The sequence below is a fragment of the Atheta coriaria genome, unplaced genomic scaffold (assembly GCF_025399875.1).
Source record: "Atheta coriaria isolate IRGN ID8LTWV9N9 unplaced genomic scaffold, Caltech_Dcor_3.1 hic_scaffold_7_pilon, whole genome shotgun sequence".
NCBI classification, from domain to species: domain Eukaryota; kingdom Metazoa; phylum Arthropoda; class Insecta; order Coleoptera; family Staphylinidae; genus Dalotia; species Dalotia coriaria.
In genome coordinates, this window is record NW_027045449.1 from 7431801 (window position 1) to 7441113 (window position 9313).

A 9313-nucleotide genomic window follows, 5' to 3' on the forward strand; every position below is an offset into this window, starting at 1 on the left:
GCGCTTAAAAAGCGCTTTCATAAACAAATAGTTATTTAAATCAAATTCACTAATCTTAATTTCCACCATTAATTATGGTTGTGCATGGACGTAACGTAACAGTGTTCGTTTAACTAGCACTTAAATCTATCTTGTCTAAAAACAACTAGGTACCCACACAGGATGTTTTAAATATATCAATATTACAAAATCAAAACGACGACCAATCGACTTATTAAGGATGCAACTCGCAATGATTAATATACGGCTACCAATAGGTGATCAAAGTGTACAATTATACAACTATGCAATTATGTGTGAATTAATCGTGTCGCGGGTGTTCTCGCCACACATGCGCAGCAGGTTAATATCACTAGCCATGATGAATGTGGTAGTGAGTTGGCTAACCTGTTGATTAAATCATCGCGCGCCGCACAGTGCTCAACTCGCATTGTGGGTGTAACTGGAACCTAACCGAAACGAACCGCAACGAAATCAGCGCTACGGGCGACCAGAATCCTTCCACACGTTTAGCTTTCTTGCGGTGCACGGACAACACCATTGTGCAGGTTCTAGCTGCTGACTGCTTCGCTCGTTAATAGTCGTGACCTGCCGATATCGTTTTGATACTTTCACGGATTAATGCGAACGAAACGAATGAAACCTGGCCGCGGATTTAAATTAGGAACAAAAAATCCGAATCTAAACCCTACTACTTCATGCTCTTGTGTACCTATCTCCTCGAACGGGTCCTCGTCGTCCTGAACATATTTACATTTTTTAGCTTACTCGTACAGTAACCAGCAGCGTTAAGCGCGCGCTTTCATTACTCGCGCAAGTAAGCGCACAGTTGGTTGTTGTTTGCTTTTCAATTGAACACCACTTACCTGCCATGTCCGCAACCTGTCCGCGCGGGAGACAGTGAAGACAGTTTCGTTGATAAGATGTTTAATTAGTTCTCTTTTCGTTGCGCGGTGATCGCCGTGCGCACACGGCACGATGTTAGGTGGCGGGCATGCTATAACATTAATTAAATATCTAATTATGGTTTCGCAGTTCATTAGATTTCGGCGTTGAAGAATGTGCTGCTTGCTGCTGCTATCCTGTTGTTTTAAATGAGCACGCGTTCTTCCGTGAGTGGTGTTAAATTGATATACGTTCGGAGATTTTTGTTGATTTACTGACTTACCGATTTTTTTTAATCAATGTCGGAGCATGCAGCGGTAGATTTTAATTTTCGTACAAAAACTTTCTCAAATCATACTTTACATGTGCAAGTAGGTAACTGCCTGTAGTCCTAGATAATTTGCGTACTAGCGCTGTTGCATACAATGCCAAGTATGGCTATGTTATGTTCGATTTAATTAAATTTGACTTAAATACAATTATGGAATATTGTGCGGTACCCAAATCAACTGTACTAACTTAAATATTTAATACCGGCGCAAATAAAATTTAAGATTAAATAAGAATTTTAATGTTTAGAAGAAAGGTGTTATCTATATAATCTGTTAATATTTGCATGCGCTTTAATTTGCAAATTAATGATTCAACATCATTACTTTTCTTAGGTTATATCGGTATTAACTAATAGATTATTGTTGCAGTAGTCATTTTTAAAATTTCCTCTTAAAACCAATAAAGCTCCCACATTAGTTCAAATAAGTTGATATTATAAGTACCTACTGATTTCAATTAATTTGAATAATGTATAAAATCACTTTTAGCGCCCGACCTTTAAATTCAATTAAGTGTTTTCATCAAGTCAGCGGAAATAAAAAATGTCTCCAATATTAAGGTCAACTCTAATCGACAATACTCAACTTCATCATGATCCGGTCACCTACAACGACTTGTCCTGACTCTCGACATCGCTCTATTACCAACCGTGGTACAAGTTTCGAGTTCGCATGGAACGACGTTTCTGTTATGATTATGATAATGATGCTTGTCCTGCGTCTAACCCGCCATGTACTGTATACCACGAACTCGACTACGAATCGATGTGATAATTTATGAACGAGATTGCAGTCAGTGTTCGGTTAACCTTCGTCGTACCATATCGGTCGCGCAGACGAAATGAAATAGGTGGTATCGCTGTGGTCAATAAGTGCTAATTTCTTATGAATTATGCATGACACTTCCGCCACAACACAGCACAAATACAGCAAACACATTCTCAGCGTGATTCGTGTGAGCTCTATCGAGCTTTTTGTATATTAGAGCACGACTGGCTTGATACTTGATGTATTCATCATTAATATATATGTATGCGTATTCTTGTCATCGATTACAATTTAAAATTTATAGTAAATTTTATGGGTGGAGTTAGTATCACAATAATAATATTAAATTGATATAGTCAATCAAATTAGATGCCATGAGTATAACAGTATATAATTTTAATATTATTTATAATTTTATTATAATATGACTGATATTAAATAATGACAAAAATAAGAGCTTCAGTTTTGTTCCTTTCAACAAGTCGACAAAAATTGAATTTCCCACGGGAACATCACTGCTACTCCACCCCTCTGACTTAGGTCCGAATTTGACACCCTTTGATTTGCGACAACACCACCGCCGCTACCACGCCGCCGCCACGCGCTGTTGAATGATGGGCCATTTCCCTCTGTGTTATGCATTGCGCCTAACAATATGTTTGTCCCTTTTGACATTTATCCACTTTATTGGTATCAATTTGAGTGAGTGCTTGGGGTTATCGAGGGTGTCAATTCGCCAAGTATGTTTGTTTTTTTTTCAACACACAGCTTGCACAAGAATTGCTCACGTTTGTTCCCAGCTAATAAATTGGACAATGGTCCAATAAAATGAAAAATAAATCAATTCATTTGTTACGTTTTTGTTCAAGTTGAAGTTCAACATGTTTGAATTTTTTATGAGTCTCATTAACGCTAGGGTGGGCATTGCGCGTGTGTTTATTTAAAACAGGGCACGTGTGAGAGCACCTTCCAAGCGAATCGAGCGCAATTAAAAAAGAAATAAAACGCGCGCCGCAGAAAACGATGAGTTATAGGAATCCAAGTCGTAAATTTGAGCAATAAACAAAGGCGAGTGTTCTATGCACGGCGTGCCGTACCCGAACAGGTTGATTACGAGCGTTGGAGGCGTTTCGTGACCGCTTACGATCATTGCTTCCACTGCTATTAAAAAAATTCAACAACAAACAAAATAAAACAGAAGAAAAGTACAAAAAAGACTGAAACATTTGATACTCGATCAGAATATTCACACGGGTACTCAGCTATATTTTCTATGAATCGTGGTGCAATGTGCAACTGACATTTAAATCTGTTAATCTCAAGTAAATGTAATTAGAGGGTGCCACCCCTACATAACACCAGCCACCTACTTCCATCAACTACCGCACCAGGTTCTAATACTTCTCCCGACTCTTCAATGTACTGCATTTATTTATTTAGATCTAAACAGAGAACAATAACGGTATTGCAAGCATAGGCTGGTTCGTGGGAATGGATCGCCAACGGGGAGAGATGGGAATTCGATCGGTTCGCACAAGTGTGTGTCCATTTAAGAACCCCTATTACGGCCGCAGTTTCAAACTCGCATGGGGCGATATCCCATTATCCTTGTATTACATATGCAATCAACTATAGAAGCGCACAAAGCGGACGTACCTAGATGATGCGGAACAGGCAACCATCCACCAGCAAAGAACAAGGAAGTAAGTCTCATAAAATCACCCCTGAAGTGCACTGTGGTGTTCTAAACCTACTCATATGTTTCTAGTATTGAATAGAATCAAAAAAGGAAAGAAAAAAATGTTAGTGAGGATTTTCTTGGAATTTTCATGAGAAAATAATACATTTTGAAGGTTACAGTTTACACCCGTCTTGAAGCAATAAATAATTTTAAGTTTAGTAATTAATAGTTGCCAAATCAGCGCGTAGATTCGCTTGCGTGCACGCAACTTTGTTTTTACAATAGCAATTATGTTATAATTGTAATTTTGAAAGTTAATGAAGCTGAAAGCCACAAAAAAACTTAATAGCTTAATGACGTTTATCATAACTACATTTTTCATTTCGTTATATAAAGTCTCAATTAGCTTAATCTTCATCCGCCGTCCGTAGTGTTCTACCAGGCGAAATATAATAAAGAAGCAATAAATAAAATCGAAAACGTTCATTAAGGTGGAGAAACAGAGAGCAGAGACGCAAAACGCACTCACGACGGTCGCCCGCAATTTAAGAGTGAGTCTAGGACGCAATCAAATTACGCAGCTGAATTCCGATCGAATACGATTTTCATATATTACTTGGCAAACCTGACGCGATTAAATTGTTGGAGCGTTTATTGTAGTGCTGTTGGCACACCGCGATTGCTCATTGTGTTGTGGGTGCCACAATCATAATTCACTTATTCAAACAGATTTAGACCACAAATTCCAATTTACCGATTTAACTCACAAACGCACTAACCAACCTTTGCTGCCACACAACTGACAGACAAATGAGTCAAGGTTGATGCTAATAACGAAATTGTTTATGTTCGCCGATAAATATAAATATATTATATTTATAGGGTGCGTGCGAAACCGATTGGTGTCTGGAGATGCGTATCGCGTGGGCTCGAATTGCTTGGCCTGATATTTTCGGCAGCCAATATTATTCAGACATAATTAAAAGCGAGATTTTATTGACCAACGACCGCGCGACTACAATAATGAGGCGAGAATATAAAATCGATACATAATCACTTCAACGATTGATATTTATTTGCGAGTTGTGTATATTTTCGCATATACATAGATATTGTTAATGGTTTAATGGTTAATGGGCAAGCGCTGGCAATATTGACCGAATATGTTTACTGAACGATCAGAAAGCAACAAGCGCTCAGACGCGGTGTGTGAATAATACGTTAGCAATTTACGCCGCCATTGCGAAACACGCTCCTCGAGTCCCAATTAAACTCGCCGCGCTAATTTTTTTCCATCCGCAAATGCAAAATGGAAATAATGCAGATTGGCGAAGAATAGCCAAGCACTCGACGAGCGAATGAATTTAAGTAATTGAATCACAGCAATCAATTGACTGATTGTGCAATGATGATCTAGGAATCTAAAGTATTCAAGATGCTGGTCGTTAGTGAGCACATTCTTGGAAATAATTAACTTATTGTAAGCCGGCCAGAATAATAACTTTATTATGTATGTGGGCCTTGCACGATTTCGTTTCATTTTCATTTGTTCTTGTTAACGTGCGTACGTTGCTAGATTGTGTGTCTAATTTTGGAAACAAATTCGCTTTCGCTGGCGCAAGCTCACATCGACATAATAAAGTACGTCTCTAGTTAAGACATAATTATATGCTATTTTCGGGGAGCGAATAAAAAACAGCATAATTTAAAATATTCACGTTTCATCCGCTCAAAACGAGAGTACCAAATTGTTTCATTCCAAAATCTATAAAAAATGTTTCGATGACTATAATTCAACCTGTTTGGGCTGAGCAAGTACGTGCATGAGATTTAAAAACGAAACAATTTAAATAATTATTTCGGCTTAATTTGCACAATTTGTGATTTTAGACGGTACATAAGGTGTACGGAGATCGCCCACTATGCACTTACGGAGTAGTTTATTAAGTGAAATTAACGCGTCTCAAAGTGAATAAAAACAAGTCTTCATAACACGGTGCAAAGGTGTATACGCAGAGCGTTACAAGCGTTTGCCTTGTCGAGTCAAAGGTTAATAACAAACTGCCGCAACTTGTCTTTTAAATAGTCGCTTAGTGCTGCCCAGCTTATGATCTTCTATTATGGCATTGTAACCCGATGTATGTAAGCAGTAATTGTAGGCGCTTTCGCTCGACGCGCACGCAACACACTCTCGTTGGCATCTTTGTGAAAATTCACCTTCTGCTCAATGCGAGTTTGTTGTTTCGGATTTAATTAGTATTATGTATACAGTGTGTAGTCTTAACTCGCCCAAAAATTAGAACACTGTCTTCCACACAACACAAACGAGTCAAATGAAAATTTTTGTTTGTTATTGGTTTTGGTGTAATGTGTGTTGCATATAGTGACAATTTTTTATCCAAAAATTTCAAATTTTAATGTTTATTTCATAAATTACACACGGTAGCTGTAAGTTTATGGCATAATTCCAAAACTAAAGAAGAAAAGCCACATAGCAAATGATTAATAACGAAACTAAGGTGTAAATGCTATAATTTGTGCCTGTTGTCGAATCAAAAGTCGTACGTAACCTTTCGCCGTTTAATTATACCTCCCGTTTGCGGGTACGCGCGTATTAAATTATACGAATGAATGGCCGAGTATTAATTGCGTGTTCGGGAGGAATTCGCAATGAGTTCAGCAAAAGTTCGTCGATTGTGCTCGCTGATAAATCACCATCGGAATAAAACAGAAGCCACGCGTTTCAATCAATAAAATTGTCGGGCGTTAGACAGCAAAGCTCGCAAAAAACACAATATATAATAGCAGCCTAACCTAGAAACTTTAGACTTCTATAAGCCAGTCACTGTATAGTTTATACCCACCGAGTGTAAGCGTTTTATGCAGCATTTAATGTATAGTTCTGATTTCAGGGATGGCAGGTGACACGAGACCGTTATACTGGAGAACACATTCAAGTAGAGCACAATATGGAGCACAATCGGTTTTCCTTCGTCGGTCAACACTCTGCACTTTATGCCTCATGAACTGTTTTGCATTAGCAATCTGTTTTAACGCGCTCCTTAATGTTATAACTTAAATTGTAATCATTCAAATTTTCTACCTAATTTTACTGAATGAGAACATGAATCAGGATATTACAGTTTATCAATAAATATTTACCGCTTTGATGGGTGAGTGTCTCCGACAAGTACAATAAAAAGTATTTTGTTTCCGCGTTGAAAAAATTGTCGATTTTAAGAGCATATTAAACTTCCTGTTTCCTGTAGCTGACCTATTATATTTATAATAAATCTTGACGGTTGCACTCCGCCAGACAAACATGTTGAAACGAGCAGCACTCAAGACACAAGCAGCGTGTAAGCACGTGCGCGCGTGCCGCACTCAGTTTCCTGTTTTACCATCGCCGAGTTGAGATCGAAAACTGCTCGATATTAAATTTCAACACCCCCAAACCTTATTGTTTTGTGTTGTGTGTGTGTGTATGGTGCGTTGTTGTGCAATATCAACTACATTATATTATAAGCAGCATTGATGAAAAAAACCTTCGATTATAATTAAACACTAATCGTAATCGCACTTTCAAATCTAGCACGGCATGAATGGAACAGAAGTGTGCTGGTAATTTTAAGACAATAAATTATTAGCAGCAGTTGTGTGCAGTATTTGGCAATGCATTGTTTTGTTAGAGATTGAACTCGTTTGCATGCGGGTTTTAAGATTTCAAAGAAAAATCAAGAATTATTATGCAGGTGTAAGATGTAATGGAGTAAAATAAGCGCAGTGGTTGAAAACGGAATTGTATACAATCGAAATGAGTCGAGATGGTGCATTTTTACCATCGGGATAATTAATTGTATCGCAGTCGTAGAGAGCCTGTTTTCAACTCGGTGGCGTTTTAAATAATGCGATTGCTTGCTGACGATATAGGTAACTAAGGATGTCATTACGGCAACTAAAATGCAACTAACTAGTTAACCATACACAAATGCGCACAAGTTTTGTAATTATGCATTTAAAAAGCAAAATAAAATGAAATTAAAATGATGCAAGTCTTAACATAATTTAATCATTCTTAAATGTATATTATTATAATAGAAAATATCAGTTGATACATATTAGATATTGGCACGACCCAAATATTGACATATTTATATGAGTAAAATTATTGTGGAAACTCGATACAATTTATAGAATAATTTTGTCCATAAGTGTAGGTAAATGCGCAGTGTGGGAGTTGCATCTGCGATAATTCCCATTTGCTTTTATTACATGCCATCGCATATAGAGAGCAACTCGCGAGTGAGTTACTAGTTACCGGTTTCAATCGTCGTAACTTACTATCTCGCATGTAACCGGCTAGTACAAGAAGTACACCATTATGATTACAGAAACGCGCACCATATATTTATCAGAACAATTGGCGACTATACTTAAATACCTGCTGCCTGGAGTAGGGCGAGTATTTTTTGTATTGTTATCAATACTAAATGAATAAATCCGTAGTGGTGGCATCCCATTGTTGGGCCGCGCACAAATCAAAAATTATTACTTATATGACATCACAAAGCTGCGCAAAGTAGTGATGTGATGCAGTCCGACGGCAAATGATTATGCTTCTCATATTCGCTCGTCATAAAAACCGTTAATAAATCAAATAATTGTTTTGCTCGATTTGAGTGGACTAGTGCAGGAGATTTTCGTTGTTAACGCGCATGGCACAATGGCCGCCTGTAAGCTTTGTGTAACGAGCTGGCGTACCTATGCACATACCCAATCGTTAGAAACCTATTTAGTTTATTATTAATAATAATAAATGTATATTACGTTGCAAATCGAATCGCAAATATGGGTTCTCGACGCTATTCAGCGCCGGCGACGTTATTGTTATATTGTAAGTCGACAGAATCGAAGCACATTCTATGAGTGTGTGGATCATGTGTGTGTGTGTGTGTTAGTGGCAGGAGACTGCGGGAGCGCTGACTTCAGTGCATTAATTATTTTTTTGTCGACTCTTGCGCGTTTCATGTGCGCGAAAGCTTGCAACTTGCATTGTAGACGCGGACTTATTCAAGTCATAACCACTAAGTACGTACTTATACGAGCGTGCGCGGTGTGTTTACCAGTTTCGCCATATAGATATTTCTAGCGGCTTTGTGTCGTTTTCGCGTTTAAAAAATGGACGAATATTAACAAACGAGCATGTAAATTATGTTATAAGCGCGCATTACGGTGCAATATATGTGGATAAATAAATGTGCGCAAATATAGCGCGAATGTAACGAGCACACCCGCCGTTATTAGTACCAACACGCCATTAATATCAACTAACGTTACAACTCGAACCGCATACTACAATTAATATCATTTTTTCGATATTAATTTATATTGCAAAATTTACTAGAGTATATAGATATAAACGTCAAGCAGACATATATTTTACAATGCATCTATAAAATAATTTTTTTTTCTTCAGATAAATACAAAAATATAATGATACTTGATTTTGGGACATTCTTGTCTTGCAGTTTTCACTGCAGAATGTAACGTTACCAGAGTTAAGGTCTTGGCCGTTTGTGCCTAATTGGACACCATTCCAAGAAGCAAACAAGCGCGTTTACAATTAATAAACATTAAAAGTGATAAA

At 37.7% G+C, this 9313-nt stretch overlaps 1 long non-coding RNA gene across 1 annotated transcript; it reads left to right on the forward strand.

Moving 5' to 3' along the window:
• The first annotated feature begins 6242 nt into the window (after nucleotides 1-6242).
• LOC135795830 (uncharacterized) lies at nucleotides 6243-6934 on the forward strand. Its single transcript, XR_010549162.1, has 2 exons — nucleotides 6243-6513; nucleotides 6579-6934. It is a non-coding gene; the product is annotated as an uncharacterized lncRNA (long non-coding RNA).
• The last annotated feature ends 2379 nt before the right edge of the window (nucleotides 6935-9313 follow it).